We start from the raw sequence: 21,722 nt of genomic DNA, 5'->3' as shown, positions 1-21,722 counted from the left end.
CTGCAAGAATCTTGCAAAAAGCAATCACCTTTTCTAACATTACCCAACAGCCATAAACAAAACCAGTATTTGCCTGTTGAGACAGGCTATCCAGAGTAGCTTGAATTAAGTGTTATATCATATTTCTAATTTGATAAATTCACCTGCTTGCGTAAAACAAAAAATCCTGAGAAGCCAAAAAGCTGTATCTGCAATTGCTATACCTTTTTTCTTTTCTTTTCTTATTTTTTTAAATCACAGTCTCTGCTTCTCAAAGTTTAAGATAGCTTCCCAAATACAAGCATGCTTTACTATTGGTTTCAACACAAGTGATACATGGTTGTCATTAAATGCAGATATGAAAGCTTACTATCGATGTTTACAAAGTAAATACTTCCACAAAACATTTTTGCTTCTGGAAGTAAAGGGAGGAAGTTACAGGCAACTAATCTAAAATAAAAAATTCAGAGAAATGTGAAGAAGTATGAAAGGTCATGTTCTATTAAGTAGTTACATAAGCATACCCTTTCCACAACAGTATTTTGAGCATACTACCTGGGCCTCCATTAAGGGAGAGTGTTAAGTTATGAAGTCCCTAAACACAGTACAAGCTACCAAAATGACAAACACACAGTTGAGAGATTGCAGCTACCAAAGGTGGACTACTCCAAACAAGCTCAGAGCCAAAGTGTTAGACTGGCTAAAACTGGCACCACCATGGACAAACCTATGGAATAAGTAAACCATTTAGAATACAAGGAATCCAAACCCAAAATATGAAGTACAACCTAGATGAGCACCAGCACTCCACCACACATCCAGGTCAAAGCTGAGTCTTCAACAAGCCCAACAAAGCACCCAAGCCCCAGCCGTGCAAAATCAAGAGTCAGCTGTTCAGAAGCCCCAGCAAAACAGATACTAACTGCATACCTACACAGTGTAAGAATGTAACCTTATTATGGCACCTCACATGAATTTTGTGGGAAATGTACAGAATAATGCAACTACTCTTGCCATACTCCACAGTAAGATTCCAGGAGTTCACTTACAACCAGAAAGAACAAAAAGGAGAATCACAGAGGTCAGGGAGGGAAACTGGGAGAGTCTGCTGGAACAAGGATCTCTTTTATTTGTCATCTTATACCCTTTGATTTCTCCGGCTACCATCAAAAGCTAGATAGATACTAAACTACACTTCAGTCTGACGCCTTTATAGTCAGTCTCACTTTCTGATGTCTCAAAATGATGAACGAAAAGAAGAATCAGAAAAGGAAAGCTATAAGGGTCAAAGGCAAATTAGCACTCACAACAACTATCAGGAACTTCCAACTTCACATTACACTTCTGGGGCTTGACAAAGTATTTTCTTGGACATTTTAATCAGCTCTTTCCCCTCTTCCCTCACAGTTTTTATACATCCCTATAGCAATAAACAATAACATTCAGAACAATGTAAAAATCAGTTAAAGACCTTTCTACAGTGCCCTTAAGTCATTTTCACTCCTTACTTGTTTCCTCGAAATCATTGAACAGTTTCTCCAAGAAGTCTAGCTAGCAGTTCCCAAATTCTTGGAAGTTTATATTATCATCATTAACTATTAACAACTAGGATCAAGTATAATAGGAATAAAAATACCTTTTTATGATAGAAGTGTACATCTATGAGCAAACACAAACTCTTTCTACATGAACTGAAAGGACTAATATCTCCAAGGGCTAGCCTTTGCTGCACCACCTGATCTGAGTTCCAATTCAAGTTTTACTCCCAGACCAACTGCTGGCACACACAAAAAGTTCTTTTTCAACTCCATTGCTGTTTAGCACTCCAATGCTCACAAACACTTAAATCGAAGCTGAAAATATTTATACTTACAAGCTACAGATATTTCAGTAATACCTTCAAGATGCAGGAGGTGAAGAGCTGCCTAAAAAAGCTGCAATTCTTCCCACCTTCTCTGCTAAGATTGTACAAGCATCCAGGCAGTCACACACTGAAAGAGACTGGACAGCTTAAGCGACTGACATCTAACCCCAGAGAAAGAAAGGAGGATTAGAGCATTTCTTCAGCCAGTTCAACACTTGACTACACAAGCACCTATGTTAGCACAATAAATGCATAGAATACAGACAAAAACAAGCAACTAGGACTGGGGACAGCTATTGCTTATGCAGCACTGCCACCAAGAAGTTACTTGTAAGAGTTCTTTTCAAAATAACAGGAAATAATGAAAGTATACATCAGTGGAACAAAATAAAACAAACGATTCACAGAATTGGAAAAAAAAAATCCTTTTTCTCCCATATGCATTTCAGATGGCTCAGTCTAAATCATATAATCTAGTATTTGTTTCTCAGTAACATCTGGGGAAAAAAAAAAAATCAGGCTCCTGTGAAAAAAGTATGAGTTTACAGCATTCAAACTCTTAATAAGGGGAAATACACCAGTACCTTATTTAAGTACAAAGAAAAAAGCTCCAAATTATTTTTGCAAGCTTATTTTAAAAGTTTAGACAGTTACTGAATTTCTCCACCTACTTCCAAATGAAAATTCTGTATCTTGTATTTTGTATCTAAATACACACACACAAAGACAATGCATTAGATTAAGATTATTTGCATTTTATTTCCACACTGATTTGCCTGCAAAGGCCTGAGAACTGAAAAGACATAGCAGAGCCTTCATCCTAAGTTAAAATTCTGGGAGGGGAATAAAGAGTTAGACAACAAAGAGAAAAAAGTAACATACTTTTTTTAATTGTAACATATTTGCTATAAATACAAATATGTGTATGCAATAGGTGTACATAATACACAAATATGTGTATTGGAACAAATCGGTGGACCTCAGCAAAATCACTTTGCCTAATTTCAGAAAAAACACAGTAATAGTCTGCATACACAACAAAAGCACAAATTTGAACCATCTTACTTACTATGCTGAAATAGTAGATAACAAGACTCTAGTTCTCTGCGAAGTGCAGTAACCAAGTCACTGTATCTAAATTGGATTACTTTGAACTGTTTTCCACTGGAAAAGTTTCATAAAGGGCATATTGCTATAGAATTTATAATCAAAACATTCAAAAATACCTGGAGACATGCCACTGTTATACCACTGTAAGGCCATAACACTACATGAGTAATCACACTGAATACAAAAGCACCATATTTCAATGTAACTACTTTTTAAATAAAACATTGCGGGGGGTGGGCGGAGACGCATTTCTAGTTAAGATAGAAACCAACTTACAATAAAAGGATCTATTTCCCTAAATAGTAGTAGAGATTATCAAAATTAACTGAACAATTAGTTGACACTACAAGTCAATCCTTAGGATAGGATTCTTGGACAAAGCCTTAACTCTCACTCTTTTTCCTTCCAATAAGAAAAAATAAGGTTAGCCTATCAAATGCATGGACAGCTGCAACAGATCAGCATCTCCAATATGCTTCCTACCCCAAAAAAATCTCATTGTGTGTCTTAAGGTACATACAACAGACATGATCTAATCAGAAAGGTCAACTATACTTCAACTGAAAGTACAGCTACTTATATTAGCTCAGCACCCTGAAAGTACAGAGGTTTACAAATCACTTATCACTGAAAAGAAATGCATCTTCAAGATTGTTCCATAACCACTAAGTAACTGTCCTCTGAAAACTTATACCCTCACATCCTGCAATACAAACTTGCCATATAGAAGTTATGGTGAGGAAAGAATAAATATATATATATATATATATAATGTAAGAGACATTCTGACAACTGTATTTGCCTGCAAGAAAAGACCAGGCATTGGTCATGAATAGTAAGTTACTCAAAACTGATTCCTTACATTAAAAGGATTACTACTACATGAGTTTTATAGGAAGTACTGAGAAAGGACTTTGTTGCCAATTACATTCACATCCATTTCATTCCTCACTCGTGTCACTGACTTACTATATAACATCAAGCAAGTTACTTCCCTTCTAAGCTCAAGAGTAACACAGAAATTATCCTCAGCCACTTAGCAAATGGCCTTCAAGATCCACTCTTAGATTCAGTCACTGACTGAAATCCTGTTCTAACTGACAATTTACTGGTTATTAAAAATACCTTTCGCTTTTCTTTTTTCTGCCCTTTGACCTTTTCTTTCCTATTTAGAAATCATATGGGAGATTGAGCAATTAAGCCAGGGAGTTCTCCACCATCACTAGTAATGAGCTTCACTATTTAAGAGTGTGCCAGTAGCCTGCTGTAAAATGAAAGATCACATTTGAAAGGCAAATGTGCAGACTGCAATTTTACCATTAACTACTGTAGTTACTAAGCATTGTTTTGCATAGAAATGTAGCTCCACTCAAATACCTTTCTACTATATTAGAAATCAACTCAGAACTCCCAACCCTGCTAAACATTTCTAGTCCATACGGATACCAAAGACCTATTCAGACAGAAAAGTTAGACCAGTAACTGACATACCTGAGCCTATAACCAAGGCTTTATCTTGGTACTGCTAAGTCAATAAAAGTACATCAGCAGAAATCAGAAATTTATACCAGTTAAGAAACTGCAGGCAATGGACTCATGTTGGACTCATCTTGGAGAAGTTCATGAAGGACTGTCTGTCGTGGGAGGGACCCCACACTGGAGCAGGGGACGAGTGAGGAGTCCTCCCGCTGAGGAGGAAGGAGCAGCAAGAGACAATGTGTGATGAACTGACCCCAAACCCCAACCCCCGTCCCCCTGTGCTGCTGGCGGGGAGGAGGTAGAGAAATCAGGAATGGAGCTGTGCCCAGGAAGGACGAAGGGGTGGGGGCAACATGTTTGAAGATTTGGTATTATTTCTCATTATCCTACTCTGATTTGACTGGTAATAAATTAAACTAATTTTCCCCAAGTCAAGTCTGTTTTGCCTGTGACAGTAATTGGTGAACGATCTCTCCCTGTCCTTATCTCAACCCACGAGCCTTTCGTTATATTTTCTCTCCCCTGTCCAGCTGAGGAGGGGAGTGATAGAGCGGCTTTGGTGGGCACCTGGCGTCCAGCTAGGGTCAACCCACCACATTGCCCCACTACTCGTTGAAAATCGTTCCATTTCCAAAATTTTGGTTTATTCCAATGACTTCTAAAATGGATTTATGCATCAACAGAAAAACATAAAATTAATTCCAATTGAAAGCACTTATGTACAGACTGCATTAAGTTAAATATTTATCCAACCATCTTGCTGCTAAATACCAACATCTCCTTTTCATCTACAATGCACAAAAAAGGGAAGGGCGTACACTGAAGCTGTAAATTTCTACTTGGAGTTAATTATTTTAGTTGGGGGGGGGGAAGAGGTGTGGTTCATTTTTCTCATTGTTTTGTCTCCTTGGCACCACAGTACAAGTTGCACTCTACATTTTAGGCAGGACTTACTCCCTTATCACAAGGGCCTGACAGTCCTTACCGCTTGCTTAGGAGGAACTGACATCCTTCATTCAAACATTTCATGCTGAGGTTAGAATCATTTATTAACCAAGACTTCAAAAAATTTCTTTTGAAGGTTTTACACATTTCTAGATATAAAAGGGTAAAATGAAACAGTTTTGATCTCTGCTTCAGAAGCACACAGAAGGCAGATGCAGAGAGAGGCTACCCAAGAGGAACACAGAGACGCAGCCTGTGCATGCAAGGATGGCATTATGAAAAATCAACATCTAGCTGGAGCTAAAACTGACAAGGGATGAAGGGCAACAAGGATGAACTTCTGCATCAGGAGCAAAAGGAACGCTAAGGAAGAAGTGCTCTCTGCTCTGTGGGACAGGTGACCTGGTAACAAAGTACATGGAAAAGGCTGACATACTCAATATCTCTTTTGCCCCAGTCTTCACTGGTAAGGTCTGCCCTCAAGCATCCCAGACCCCTGAGCCTGGTAGCAGAGTCTGCTGGAGTAAAGAATTACCTCCAAAAGAGGAAGATGGAGTTTGGAAGCACTTCAGGAAATTGGAAACACACAAGTCCGTAGGATCAGACATGATACATTCAAGAGTCCCGAGAGAGCTGGCCAATGTCACCAAGATACCAAACTCTATACCACTTTTTGAAAGGCCATGAGATTGGGGGAGGTTCCTCATGACTGGAAAAAAGGCAAACATCACACCCAACTTCAAGAAGAGCAAGAAGGAGGATCCAGGCAACTACAGATCAGCCAGCCTAACCTAAGTCCATGAGGGGATTATGGAGCAAATCCTCCTGGAAGCTATTCCTATGCCCAAGACGAACAAGAAGGTGATAAGGAATAGCTGGCATAGATTTACCAAGGGCAAGTGATGGCTGATAAACACAATAGCTTACAGCAAGGAGATAACTGGCTTAGCAGATGATGGAAGAGCATTGAATACAGGTGGCCATTAACAACAGTCTCCCACAGCATCCTTACAGCCAAACTGGTGAGACAGGCACTGGGTAAGCAAGCAATGAGGTGCTTGGGAAATTCATCGGACTGCTGGGCTGAAAGAACAGCAATCAGCAGTACCAAGTCCAAAAACAAGTGGTTACAGTCGCATCCCTCAGGGATTACCACTGAAACCAGCACCATCTGATGTCTTTATCGATAACCTGCATAATGGGACTGAGTGCACCCTCAGCAAGTTTGCCAATGACACCAAATTGGGCAATGTGGTCACTGCTCTGGAGGGCAGGATTCCTACCCAGAGGGACCTGGACAGGCTGGAGAAATGCACTGGCAAGACCTCGTGAAGTTCAACAAAGGCAAGTGCCAAGTCCTGTGTCCGCGATAGAATAAGCCCATGTGACAAGACAGGCTGGACGCTAACCAGATACAAAGTGACTTTTGCAGAAAAGTACCTGAAGATCCCAGCAGGCAAAAAGCTGAAGATGAATCGGCAACGTACCGTCACAGCAAAGAAGGCCAAGCACACCCTGGGTTGTATTAGCAGAAGTCTAGCCAGCAGGTCCAGGGAAGGGATCCATCCCCTCTATTCAGCACCTGCGAGACTGCGTTTGGAGTACTGGGTCCAGTTTTGGGCTCCCCAGTACCGGCCAGACATTGACACACTGGAGCAAGTCCAGTGGAGGCTACCAAGCTGGCCAGATGGCAGGAGCATATGAGGAACAATGAGGTGTTAAGGGAACTGGGTTGCTCAGCCTTGAAAAGAAAAAGCTCAGAGGAATCCTTATTGCTGTCAACTATCTAATGGAAGGGTGCCAAAAAGACAGAATTGGATTCTTCTGGGTAGTGCACAGTGATAGGACAAGAGGCAAAAGACTTAAGCTTGAAAGTAAATTCCAAGTAGCTTAAAGGAGGGTGGGGGCATGGAAATCACTATGAGGGTAGTCAAACATGGAAATAGATTACCCAGAAAGGTGTTAAGGGCTGGAACAACCTTATCTAAATTGCTCTTGCTTTAATTTAAGCAGGGAGCTGGATTAGATGACCTCCAGAAGTTCCCTCCAACCTAAATGATTCTTTTTCATGAATTTATTATTTCATCTGCCTATGATTCTAGTTCATAAACTTTCATTCAGCTATTTTTGCATCATGTTTATTACTTCTAATCGTATATTAAAAATTTTCAGTTGTCCTGTACCTACAGTAAGCATGCACCCGATGTGGTACACAAAAATGTAAACATCTCTTATCTACTTGCCCTTAGAACTTCTTCCCTTTGTACCACTGTGCTTTCCCCATAACTAAGGAACATAAGTCTTCAGTCTCAGAGCAATTTCACACTTTTAAGCTTACTTGATCTAAAAAAAAGCCACAACTTCTTTAATATTCTCATTTGTGTTTCAGTGATGACAAGAGAGGAAAGGAGAGGGCTGTGACCCATCTCACTTTGTGGCAAAAACTAATTTTTCCTCCATCCACTTAAAAGCATTAGAAAGACCTTTGTCCCTGTTATTCTTTCCAAAGAATAAGAAACGTTCCACCAAATAAACAATATAGTAAAGGTTTTCCACAAGGGCCTTACTCATCTTTCAGAGTAACCTATTTAACTAAGCAGGTTTTGGAAACCGATTTACTTATTTACATACTGTTTACAAACAGTCACACCCAACCAACTAACCACTTTTTCTCTCAGCTTCACAAAGTCCCCTCTTGGAATATTTCTGATATCAAAATTAAGTAAACACCTTAAAAGCCACAGCGGTATTTTCTAATAATCTACACATTGGTTTTGTTTCTTTTTTAAATTAAAAATACGGAAAAAGGTGAAATAAGTCAATTTCAAACTCTTTTCAAATATGTCAGGCTTTGCTTATGAACCAGGACTCTGTCAAGGAAGAAAGAATCCCTTCAGCAATCTGGGTTACAATAATGACTCCTCCAACAGCTGTACCAGTATAACAGAGTAAGATTGAGGGTGGAACAAACTGCCAAAGGTATGAATTTCAAAAAACACCTCTTATGAAATTATACTTGAAAACATCTCCATTAAAACGACACCTCTATGAAGCTCAGTGCTAATACTTGAAACGTGCATTTTAATTTTCACTTAGAAGGTCAAAATTAAAATTCATGGGGAGAAACTGAGAGCTATTACAGGAAAGATTAGTATAGCTAGTGGTCAAAAGACAAAAGAAACGTTCAGTGTTGCACTTCGACACATTTTTTCGTCCATTTAAGAGTGCTGCTGCTTTTGATACCAAGATCAAAAGTGCCAATATGACATATCAGTCCATTGGGTACATAAAATGGGTATAATCCAATGACAACTTAACCTAGACTGGAAATCAGAAGGTGTGTAATTACTAAGGTCGGTCAAGTTTGAAATTCTTCCAATTATAGCAGAGGTAATTACAATATACAACTGATTATTTTTAAGTTAGATCTGAATAAATTTACAAAAGCCCCTATCTAACAATGCCCAGATTATTCCTTGAAATTAATAAATCAACAAAAATTTTAGAGAGAAGAAAGCATATGCAAAGGAGAGAGTAGAAGAAAACCACAGGTACTTCTGTGGACACATGGAAGAAAAACAGAGACATAGAGGTGGCTCTTAAAAAGCACTAGTCCCTTTAATGTTGCCGAAAGTAAATAAAAAAGACAAATGACACCACGGCTTCATAATCAATGTAAGCCAGTACTGATAGAAAAAGAAGAACTCCTACCACCCTTATTGTCATTTGCTACCTTCACCACAAGTGGCATAAGCCAATCAAAAACACAGGTTAGCTTCTTTCAGCAGTAGTGCCTTCTTATATTAACTTACTGACCAGAAAACCATGACCCAGGTAAGCGCATCACCCATCGCAACTTACGTGACCATATCAGGACTGCAGTTATGCCCTCCTCCCTACCAACACACTTCTTTCTCCCCTGGATTGAGACAATGTCCATATGACCAGGCAAGTGAGCTGGTTCAGGAAGTTGTTCTAACCAAAAAGTAGCTCGGGAAGGGAAAAAAAAGAAATAAAAGTACTACTTTTTGACCAGATTAGTTCTCTTAACTCACTTCCTGGCTGTGGAAGTCCCATTGATGACACGAGGGAAGGAGCAGTGCCAACTTGGATTGTCTTCAAATGCTAGGGAGTACACACCGGGAGCTTGGTTTCCACAGAAGGCCACATTATGCCCTTTTTGCACTTCCCTTACTGACATTACCAAACCTTAATCTGCGAATCACTTTTTAAAGGACTGAATGCTATTTTTAACCAAGCAGTACATTTCACTGTAACCATCCTAAAAAAAACCACTGCAGAGTACTTCCAATAATGTTCCAATTTAGCTTCAGTTCTTACAACACTGGAGTCAATTTGGGCTTACTGTGCATAACTATGTTTATAGTCCCTTCAAATTTAAACTGCAAACTAACCTCTTAATTAGTATCATTAATACCCTATAACCCATATAAACAAACAGTACTGGCTACAGTCCTACTTAAAACCTAGACACAGGCATATCTTGCAGAACTAATCCTATGCTCCCAGTAGATCTTCATAAGATCTGGAGCATTCTTCGGTCTGACAGGCACTCAGGATTTTGGCCTATGTCACAGAGATCTGGTCAAATAAAGCCATGGTACCTTTCCTGAATTTAAAGGCATATGAAAACGTTGCCTGTAACATCACCAAGATCTCTCCTTGGAGAGAGAAAGGACAGTTGCCCTCCTCCAAAGTTTTATTTGAAAAGTCACCGTTGTGAGACTACAGCTTGACAGCGAAAGAGAAAAGCAATGCTTACCTAAGTAAGCTCTTTCTTTTTTGTGGCTGGTTTTGAAGAAGAGTTGACACTTTAAATTTTTGTTTTTCCCTTTCACACAAAAGAACAGATGCATACATGCATGCAGCTATGAAATGTGGTAAGTTATGATTTATTTACAACACTATCAAAACCAAGCAATCTTAACAACACAGCTTTGAAAGAGTGACAGAGAGAGCAAAGTACATGCCACACTTCAGAAACTTACAAACGAGCAGAGTTGCCAAGTCCATTTCATTCAGAGTGCCATACCCATTTCAGCTGGTTTCAGCAGGTTTTGAAGTACTCTATCTAAAGATGAGGATTTTTGTACCGGATCACACTTAGGGAGGGCCTAACTGTGGAAGGAGGCTTGGAAAAAAAAAATTAAAAAAGGGAAAAAGAGAAGATAGCGAACAACAAACCAACAAAAAAACAAAACGTGCATGCACCTGATCCATGTCGACGGCACAGATTTAGGACAGTACTCTGCTAGTTTGGGCTCTTCGGAAGTGACTTCACTTTTCCTAAGAAGGAGGAGGAAGGGTGATGAACACTTCCCTCTCCCTTCCCTCACCACGAAAACAACTTTATTTTTTAAATCCCCCACTTTCCTCCAGCTCTGGTCCTCCCAAGCGGCACTACCCCAGCGCCCAGCCGCGCACAGGGAACTCCCCCCGCACCCACACAAACGCCAGAAAACACGAAGAAGCAGCACCATCCCCCGAACGGCCACGCACCTCGTGCCTCCTCCTTCCTCCACCGCCGTGAGGGGGGCCGGGGCAGGCAGCGGCCCGGAGGCGGCGGCCGCGCCGGCAGGGCCCGCCGAAGGAGGAAGCCACCTCAGGTCACCGGGCACTGTCACTCCGTGACACGGGGCGGGTGGGGCGGAGCGGCGCCCTCCTCCCCCCCCGCCGGCTCTCCTGAGGCAGCGGGAGGAGCGCTCCCGCCTTCCACGAGACCCCCACCCCCTCCCCTCACCCCGGCGAAGGAGGCCCGAAGCAGCGCCCCCGTCCCCCGCGCTCACCGGTGGCAGCGCCGCCCTCCTCCCCGCTCTTGCCGCCGCCTCCAGCCCGTCCTCCGCCCGGCTCCGCCACCGGCTCTCTGCGCAGGGGAGGGGGAGGCTGGGCCAGCACGGCTCGGCGGGCCGCGCAGCCGCCTCAGCGCCGGACCAGCGCCGTCCACATTCCGGCGGCGGGTGGATGGCGGAGCGGGCGGGGGCGCGCGCGGGGCGCGCGCCCCGCGCCCCTCCCCCTGCTGACACGGCGCGAGCGCCGGCAGCCGAGGGCGGCCGGGCGGGCGGAGCGCGGGGCGCGACCGGCCGCTCCTCGCCGCCGCCACCCCCCCCCCCTCCGGTCGGTCGGTCGGTCGGTCCGTCTGTCTGCTCGGGCGAGGCGGCGGCCGCCGCTGGGATGAGGGGGGAGCGGATCTGACGGCCGAGAGGAACTCGGCGTGCGAGCGGCTGCGGGCGCGAGCTGCCCCGAGCTCGGCCGCCTGCGCCGGGACCGCTGCCGGCCTGAGGGGGCTGGGGGTCGGTCTTCGGGTTCAGCGGTGGGAGTGCCGGCTTGGGAGAGCGTTGTCTGCGGCCCGTCGGAAACGACCCAGCTCGCAGAAGGGCTGACGCCTGAACGCGTCAAAATTCTTGACCACAACTGAGGAACAGTGGAAGTGACCCGCAGGTCGCGGTGGTCTTTAAAAAAATGACTCGTTTTTAAGTTTGCCTTCTAATTTTGTAGCCCGGTCTCCCTAAGCGGTAGATTCTGTTTGCTTATCACGTGGTGTTGTTTGGTTAAACAAATATTTTAATATTTGAATAGTAAATATATGCATTTGTTTAAATAAATACCAGCATTGTTTATGCTGAAATAAAATATGTTTAAATAACGAAAGGTTGTCCTGTTGGTTCCTTTTCTCTTTTTTTTTCTCTTGCACATGAAACAAATTACATTTAAATTAACCACAGAATTTATACAGCTTGTCTGTGTTCTTTCCATTTAAGATGTGGATCAGCAAAACCTTAAGGAATGTCAGACCACAGCTTTAAATATTAAAGTAACTTTGTCGTGTGAAAGCCAGCGGGCTGTGCCCAGTCACCCTGGGACAGCCAGATTCCCCGCTCAAGCGCTGTTTGTACGTTGTTTTCCCATCACTGGGGTCGAGAGCTGGGAATGCTGCGCTCCTCGCAACGACAGCAAGATGACAGCTTGTGTCTAAGGGACACGGGTGTCAAAATGGCAGGAGGCTGGCCACAGCGCTTCTGGCCTCCCTCTCCCATCATTGCTGCCTGCTACAGAGGTGTGCTGCTGGGAAACCTTGGGGTAAAGGTCAAAGCGCAATTGCTTGCAGCGGCAAAACCACAGAAATCTGATTTTGGAGATCTTTTTAATGCACTGTAAGAGCAGAGCTACTGAAAGTTGATCCGTCCAAGCGTTTGATTCTCCTTGATGCTCATTGGTATGCTGTAGGAAAAGCAAAGCAAATTCTGAATATGCAAATGGACAGAGAGATGGTTTATTTGGTACGCAGTCTTTTTCCATTGTAGTGCTGTAACAAACCAGTCTCAAAGCTGGCAAGGCAAGCAGACAAAGGAGAGCGTTTCCCAGAGAAAAGCAAAGCAGGACTACTTGGCCAGTGGTACACTATGCCAGTCCCCCACTTTGTTGCTGTTAACTATTCTGTATCTTTCCTAGTTGTCTGCAGCTGGTGTAAATTAAATTACCTTCAGATTATTTTTATCGCACCACAGGGTTCAGGTAAACCACAAAAGCGTGGCAAAAGAAGAAAAATTAAGGGGGAAGAGGGGAACAATTTTACTGAATATTACAATAGAGGAAAAATAAGAAAAAAGTTTCCCTGGCATTGTACTCAGATGCTGCATGCTTATTTAAGAATATGGGTAATAAAAAGGAGGACCTGAAAGTGATTAAATTCATAACCAAAATGATGAATAAATTGTCATAACTGGTTATTGTAACAGAAATGTAGACTTTGTTCAGGAAGCATAGATAGGAAAAAAGGAACATAAAGTACAGAGCTAGTGAAAATATTTAGATAATGGCAAAAAGGAAGGGAAAAGAATAGTGTCACAGCAAAGACCCATTAGCAACCCACAAATGAAAAAGATCAAGTGCATGGTACTTTAATTTGAAGAAAATCATCCAGAAGCATAGGAACTGGTGATAATGAGACTTGGAATAGCAAGATACCTACTCAGAAAGGAATTTGGGAGACAATATGGGTGATGGTGGTCATTAAGTAAGTTAATGACTCTTCAAAAGGGAAGCAAGGAAAAGCAAACCAATGGGCTTGAACAAATTAATAAGCAAATTATTTGTAAGGCCTTGGATTATAAGATTAATAATAATCAACAGTAACATCTCAAAACCAGATCATGGAATCTTGACTTCAGCAAGGCTTCTGCCAATGTATCATCTACTACTCTCACAAGAAGGATACAGGAGCATTGGCTACACAAAACTTACATGAAATGGTTAGAATATGGCATTCAGAAGTGGTGTCAAGTGATTCACCACCAAATAAGAAGTTTATAGCAAGTGAGATCTTCAGATGCTTTACATCCTCAGTCCTGAACTGCTTCTGTGATGCAATAGGATAGAGAATATTCTTATCACATTTGTGGAGGATATCCTGTTGAGGTGAGAGCTGCAAGCATTTTGGAAGATGTAATTAGAATTGAACAAATCATGACGAGTTGGAACAAAGACCTGAAGTAAACAGGATGTAATCCAATAAGGCAAGAAACTTACGGATAGCTGGGAATAATTGACTGGAAAAATGCAAGCTGGAGACAAACTGGCTAAGCAGTTACTTTACAGAAAAAAAGTCTTAGTTCATAGCAGTTCACAAATGGAAAATGAGTCAACGGTGATTTAGTGTTACAAAAAATGCAATGGCTTTACTGAAATGTAGAAAAAGACTGTCAAACACAAGAAGAGCAAAATAATTCTTCCACTCCACTGAGCTCAAAAAGGCTTTCAGTGAAGAACAGTTCTCAGTTTTGGGCACCTCCTTTTAATTAGATCTCTGTGCAGAATGTACAGAACTACCAGAAGTCTGGGCAACTTGACCTTGAGTCATACGCAAGTATGACTGAAAGAAGTTCAGCTGGACATCTGAAAAGTCAAAGACATGTGAATGTATAGCCTAGAAAAGCATGAGAATTTGTGTGAAGAAAGCGGTCTGTATGTATACAAGAGAAGTGAATACACATACCAGCCCATCTGTTTGATAATAGCAATAATTTTTTTGCTGCATAATGATCTCTCAAGCTAAAACACTTAATGAGACTATTTTTTTTAGTATACTTAAATCCTCATATCCTTAATATCCTGAGGTGTGATAAAAATCCTGAAGATGTCGAGCATCCATACATTGGGAAAAAAAAAACTTATTTTAAAATCCACCAAGAAAAAAAGTCCATGCCAGGCCTCTCCTGTATTATCCACTATGGGGAGCTGAAGCGTAATATTGCTGGACAGATGGTGATAAAGGAATCCAGTTGCACACTTAATTGGAGCTATAAAGTCTATGTGCATTAATTTCCATAACCTGACCTCTACAGAGCTCACATATAAATATTTGTCTTGATAGAGGGAATTCCATTTAACCTTCTCTGAAGGATAATGGAAAGCCAAGGTTGTCCAGCCTGTACTCAGAATGGGCATCTCCCACAACCAGTCCTTCTGCCGCTGCCAGAGACCTGTCTGGATCACAAACCAGGGAACTACTGGGTCTGTCTGGGGAGGTCTGAAAACAGGCTTGAAGAAGAATTCCTATTTAGGAGGTAATTAAGCCTATCCCCATAAATAATAGGAAGGAAGTATATAGTTCAGGATAAAAGCACCAAAATTTCGGGGCAGGAATGCTGGGAAAACATATCTACACATCTATTCTAGAATATACTACTGTGCGACTTGTATGGATGGAATGGTCCCAGCAAATTCTTGTATGTTTGTATCATCCTTGTTAAATCAGAATTTCTGAAATAAAAATGAAACTTTAATGAGTGTTTATAACTGATCCTGCTGTGGTCTGTTTCTCCTGGAGCTCAGGCACTAACATTATCTGAGGGACCTTACCTCAGGTCTTTACAGTATGTTTGAGCACACTAGCCTAATATATTGATCTTACTGCTGGAGTAAGCTTTAAAACCCAGAAGAGCGAGGGACTTCTTGCAGCTTAAGAACTAAATAGCATTGAATGGAAATACTTAGGAATAGCTCATGCAATGACTTTTCTCTAGGAAGGTTTGATACCCTTAAAATCACTGGCTGGTGCCAAATATCGTGTGCCAGAAGTAAAATGGAGTCAAATTCCCTTCAACAGGTAATTAATCAATATTTGAACTTTATGGGAAGCCTTTCACTTTTTGAATACTTATTGAGACTTTCTAGATACAAACCATGGAGAAGTTAAGTTTGATGCATTAAAGATGTTCAGCACATTTCAAATATTCTAATTAAACAGTGACACAGCCCTAAATAAACACATTGTCCACATAATCAAGAACAGAATATAGATAATCTATTTTATAATGTGGTGGTTAGTTTCCCATATTTGGTGGTTCAATAGTACAGAAATGAGTTTACAAGTTATTTCTGACAGAACAAATCGATACGAATCTGACAACGGTTGCAACTGAAGCAATAGCTTATTTTCAGCAGTATCAAGTGGGAGGAAACACACAGAAAATGTTGTTTCTAGTTTTTAAGATGAAAATGTGGCCTTTGTGTTAGGTTGCAGCTACAGACTGAATTTCCAAATTCTTTCACCTTTAGCTGCCTCAAAACCCAGTATTCTTCTATTTTACAGAGAATAAATTGAGATCTACACTACCCATAGTCACTCAGAACTGAGATGGAATGGAATTTAGTCCTGGATTCCTAATGAACAACTATAAAGCATTTTGACATTTTAATGAGATGATAGTGTATAAATCCATGACCATACAAATAAATTTTCATTAACAGTGAGATCATGTCTACTGAAATTTAAAAAATTAACAACATTCTTTTTGCAGAAACCAATTATTTGTTATTCTTACATATTAATGCTATATTTTAATGAGGTTTGGTATGATCTTTTTGTATGTTGCAGATGTACCAATTTAGGGTTTAATTTCCATGTTACTTTTGCATTATTCATTTAGCAGTACAGTTACTATTTAGAATAGTAATACCTTGCAGAACAGAAATATAAAGGCCTATGATGAATTACTGAACCATTGAAAACTACATCCAGAAGGACTCCTGTAGTATATAAATGTGTTACTCTGTAATATAATTTTAATTACAAGTGCAAAATCATTTCCGCTGAGATTCTAAACATTAAAAAAGAGCGGCAACCCTTCTGTAGCTACACACTTTTTAGAGCTGTGATCTGTAGTTCGCAAGACATAGCGGAAGACATCTGCATAACTGTATTGGCTTTGTGTGGCAAGGTTTTGGTAGCCGGGGGGGTTACAGGGGTGGCTTCTGTAAGAAGCTGCTGGAAGCTTCCCCTGTGTTGGAGAGAGAGCCCATACCAGCCGGCTCTGAGATGGACCCACCGCCGGCCAAGGCCGAGCCAATCAGCGATAGTGGTAACGCCTCTGGGATAACATTTTTAAGAAGGAAAAAAAGTTGGGACAGAGGGAAACGGCAGCTGGAGAGAGGAGTGAGAACATGTAAGAGAAACAACCCTGCAGACACCAAGGTCAGTGAAGAAGGAGGGGGAGGAGATGCTCCAGGTGCCAGAGCAGAGATTCCCCTGCAGCCCGTGGTGAAGACCATGGTGAGGCAGGCTGTCCCCCTGTAGTCCATGGAGGTCCACGGTGGAGCAGATACCCACCTGCAGCCCGGGGAGGACCCCACACCGGAGCAGGTGGATTCCCAAAGGAGGCTGTGACCCCGTGGGAACCTCGCGCTGGAGCAGGCTCCTGGCAGGACCTGTGGATCTGTGGAGAGGAGCCCATGGAGCAGGTTTTCTGGCAGGACTTGTGACCCCATGGGGGACCCACGCTGGAGCAGTGTGCTCCTGAAGGACTGTACACCGTGGAAAGGACCCATGCTGGAGCAGTTCGTGAAGAACTGCAGCCCGTGGGAAGGACCCACGTTGGAGAAGTTTGTGGAGGACCGCCTCCCGTGGGAGGGACCCCACGCTGGAGCAGGGGAAGAGTGTGATGAGTCCTGCCCCTGAGGAGGATGAAGCGGCAGAAAATAACGTGTGATGAACTTACCGTAAACCCCATTCCCTGTCCCCCTGTGCCACTGGGGTGGTTGGTAGAGAATCCAGGAGTGAAGTTGTGCCTGGGAAGAAGGGAGGGGTGGAGGGAAGGTGTTCTGAGATATGGTTTTATTTCTCATTACCCTACTCTGGTTGATTTGTAATAAATTGAGTTAATTTTCCCCAAGCTGAGTCTGTTTTGCCCATGACGGTAATTGGTGAGTGATCTCTCCTGTCCTTATCTTGACCCACAACCTCTTTGTTATATTTTCTCTCCCCTGTCCAGCTGAGGAGGGGGAGTGATAGAATGGCTTTGGTGGGCACCTGGCGTCCACCCAGGGAAAACCCACCACAAACACCATGAACATATAAAATCCTTTTGCTACCCATCAACATGTCCTGTGCCTGTGTGATGAGAAACAATGACCCTGTCTCTCACTAGGCTCAGCAGAAGACTTTTCTAGCTGTTAGGTTCTTTAATTTTTTTACTGTCTTTCAGCCAATTATAACTATGTATGACTACACATAGGACTGCAAGCATGCAAAGGCATTGTGCTTGTCCTTTCTGTGTGTCAGGAAAGAATGACTGGGCTGTTTGTGGCCACCTTGGCCTTGCTCTGTAACCTCTGAATTGAGTGCCAGGCCTCAAATGGCATTGCTAAATTGGGGGGCTCAGCTCAGTAAATGGTCAGTAGAATGAAAGAAGCATCCCTTCTCCTTTTTTGGGGTGGGGAGTGGAAAGAATAGGTACCAAGGAAGCTGCCTCCTTCTGAGAAATGTCTGATGATTTAATTAGCATTGAGTATTTGATGGCAGAATCTGAGAGAAAGGGTGATTTTTACACTTTTAGGTATCTCAGGGTAAAATCTTTATATTAAATAGGACTGGAAAAATTACATCATTTCATGCAAGAGCTGATAAGGATTATATTGATCTTCTGTAGACCTGCTGTGCCACATAAGCTATCACTTCACTGTGTATGTAATACAAATTCACTTGACAATGTATGTTTTACAGAGGCCCGATCACTGACTTTTAATCTTTCTTTCTCTTTCATTATGAAAAAGCAACAATTGGGTCTAAATCTGTGTCAAAATTACCAAACCATTAAACAGAATGTGGGGAAGTCAGATCAATTTTCCTTATATATTTTGCATAACTTGTATGCGTTACACATGGTGCACAACTTCGTATCAGAGGTGCTCCCTCACGTGCTGCAGCCAATTATGTATCAGTCACTTAAATGTAGACTGTAATTGCGCTTTCCTTGAGTTGCTCAGGTGATTATAGCTCTCTATCAAAAAAAAAAAAAAAAAAAGCTAAATCTTTTATAGGGTCAACAATAATTTTTTCTTAGTACTTATGTAGTTCCAATGCTTACCTTTCATGCTTCTGAGTTAGAAGATCTTTATCTTGTTTTAGCTATATGAAACAAAATTAGACAAGTCCAAAATGTGTAACAGGAAATGCTACCATCCCATCACCAATTGCTTTGATGTTCATATACATAGACTAAGTATTTCTATACATATTCATATATATATATATAAGCATACAGCCATACCCACGTAAACACTGTGTGTATTGCACACATTCTCTGATCTAGGAATCTAGGACTCTTCTGTTGCTACATCTATACTCTTCTGCCTTTAAAGCCAAGTGTCCATAAATCCAAATGTGTTGAACTCCTTAAAAAATGCAAGATGTGCCCAAAAGCTGCCTTAAAACCCTGCTTCTGAATCTTAACATCAACAAAGCTTCTGTAACTTTAGGCCCTTCTGTGGTAAACTGCAGTTGGTAGGCTTCATTAAGGAAGCCCTACAAAAGTGTAAGGACTAAGGGAAGTCTGTCTTTACATGGTGCAAAAGGCAGGGGGGAATAAAGCCTTCCCTATTGTCAGCATTTCTCTACTCAACAGTGTGTATATCTATTGTGAGAACCGCTGACCTTTGAAGCAACCCCTTCATCTGCAAGTTCTGAAGAATAAGAAAATTGGAACTTGTGTGAGAAACTGTTTTCTAAGGAAAATATCCATCGTTTGGCTGTTAGAAAATCTGATACCTAAACAGACAGCTGAGCAGCAATGGCTATGAGATTCAAGGTTAACAGAGCATGGATCTCTTTCAGGCTTCAGAGAAAAGGTGAAAAATGAAGAGCAACCAAGCGGTTCTAGTCTGATGAAACAGTGGATTCCTGTGACAGAGAACTTCCAAAAACTTGAGAAGCAATAATTTACTATGCTATGCTGTAGCTCTGTATTTAATAATCATATAGAATTACAAGGACCAGTTGCAGATTTCAGGTGAGAGTGGTGGATCCAACTCAATTTTCTTTCCACCTTTACTGCTGAGAAATGTTAGCGATACCAAAAACGGTCCCTCCCACCAAGGAGGTAAGTTATCTTTTCGTGTACTTTTACCCAAATGTAATTCCCTAGACTGAAGGGGTGCAAAGCCCCTTCTAGACGTACTGGTTGTACAAGCTGTGCCTGGGCCCAACTGTATTTTAATAATCTATGATCTTGTAAAATACACTAGGTTATGTTTTTATCTCCTGCTAATAAACTTACATAGGCAGATACATCAGTTCCAGGGAGTTGCATCAGTCTTCTGAATAGTATTTCATAGGAAGACAGTTCTGTGGTTTGTTGAGGTCTTTGCCAAGATTTATTAAGGCTAAAGGTAGTGCATGCAAGACACAGTTATTTATTTGGCTGTGGCATAAATTCCTGGTGCAAACCAATTCTTCAGCACTGTCTGGGCTAGTGCAGCAGTCCCAAAATGCCCTGGATGGTGATGCATTTCTGCTATGGGAATCAGGTATTGCTTCGGTAAAATAGGAAGGGTTTGCATACCTGCTCTCCATATTCCCTGGGAGTCTTTGGTCACTTCATTCCCTTTCCAACAGTCAGCATCTTCAGCAGGAACAATCAAATATATCTCTTCAGGAGCAGGCAACACCAGGTTGGACCGCTGCACTGCTTTGTGGTTTGTACAGCAGTCATGCTGGGCTTTAGTTGCAGCATCCACCAGACCATTTACTATTTCTTCTTTTGTCCTTTCACCAGTGTGGGCTGGCTGAGGAATGATAGCTAGTTTCTTTGGCAACTGTATGGCTTTTAGCAGTTCAGTACTTCACTCACAATAAAAGTTATACACCCACACTGCTTCCATAACTGTCCAGTGGCATGGCACGCTCCAAATCCATACTGAGAATCACTGTAAATATTTACAGCCTTTTCTTTGGATGGCTGGCAAGTCTTTGTTAATGCAATCCATTCTACTGCCTGTGCGCTCAGCTTCAGACTGAGTGGTGAAGCCCCCACCGCTTCATTCACAGGAGTTACAGAATGACCTGTAGCCTGGTTGCTGTTCAGATAATACGAGGACCCATCTACACGTAGTTCCAGATCAGGATCTAGGAATGGCACCTCTGTTAGATACAAACACGAAGGTCTGGGTTTCAGCTATACAAGATCCCTTAGAGATACTGGCTATTAACAAATCATCAGCATATGGTATCAAAATGGATCCATTTTTTAAACACAATATCCTGCAAATCTTTAACTAAAATTCTAGAAAAAATAGTGGGGACCCAGGGAAGCCATGAGGAAATCTTGCCCATGTCCGCTGTATTTTTCCTCAAGTAAATGCAAAAAGGTACGGAGGGTCTGGATGGACAGGTATATTGAAAAATGCAGCACCTAAGTCGATTACAAAGTACCATTTAGCATTTGCTGGAATTACTGTAGTAGTTGTAGAAGTGTCTGGTACCCCCAGGTACGGAACTACGCCCCACTCATTTACTGCCCGAAGATCTCACATAAACCAGTAAACCTGAGACTCTTCCAGGAAAACTAGAGGGGAACCAGGAGTCCTAACACCTCCTAGCCCCTCCCCTAGTGTATTATAAATTGTTATATATTGTTAGAAATTGCTTATTTTTATAAACTGTTATAAATGTATTTGTAAATTATTAAACAGTATTAGAAAATTATTCTATGTTTATTACAAATTGACTTATTGACAGTCGCCATTTATTCTAAATTTCTCTCTTCAGATCCTGAGCCCTGCAGTGACAATTCACCCCATGGCTCCCGGTTCTGCCCCTGACTCCTGCCCACCAGGCAGGATTTCCTACCCCCAGGCTGGGAAGGAGGCATCTACCCCCCTCAGCTGCCCCACACAGAGGTCAGGGTGGGTATCTGCCCCTGGAGGGGGAATATCTGCCCCTGTGTGGGGGATCTACACATGGGGAGGGGGTATCTGCCCCTAGGGGGGATATCTGCCCCCGGACAGGGCATTGCTCCTGGGGAGAAGATTTGCCCTTTGGGGACATATC

At 42.0% G+C, this 21,722-nt stretch overlaps 1 protein-coding gene across 9 annotated transcripts in view; it reads right to left on the bottom strand.

Moving 5' to 3' along the window:
- Positions 1 to 11,399, bottom strand: part of RABGAP1L (RAB GTPase activating protein 1 like) — a 268,383-nt gene extending 256,984 nt beyond the window's left edge. For 2 of the 9 annotated variants that reach the window (XM_069789623.1, XM_069789631.1), the window contains exons 1-2: positions 11,185 to 11,397; positions 10,610 to 10,684 (exon numbers count right to left, since the gene is read on the bottom strand). The gene's annotated coding sequence lies outside the window, so the exon portion shown is untranslated. Of the gene's footprint in view, positions 1 to 1,876; positions 1,900 to 10,386; positions 10,530 to 10,609; positions 10,685 to 10,897; positions 10,921 to 11,184 lie in introns of those variants that run through there. The other 7 variants (XM_069789624.1, XM_069789632.1, XM_069789626.1 and 4 more) reach the window with 7 other exon arrangements.
- Between the last annotated feature and the right edge of the window lie 10,323 nt (positions 11,400 to 21,722).

This window comes from Haliaeetus albicilla, chromosome 8 (assembly GCF_947461875.1).
Source record: "Haliaeetus albicilla chromosome 8, bHalAlb1.1, whole genome shotgun sequence".
Lineage (NCBI taxonomy): Eukaryota > Metazoa > Chordata > Aves > Accipitriformes > Accipitridae > Haliaeetus > Haliaeetus albicilla.
Note: the sequence above shows the minus strand (reverse complement) of the source record. Positions and strands in the feature narration are given on the sequence as shown.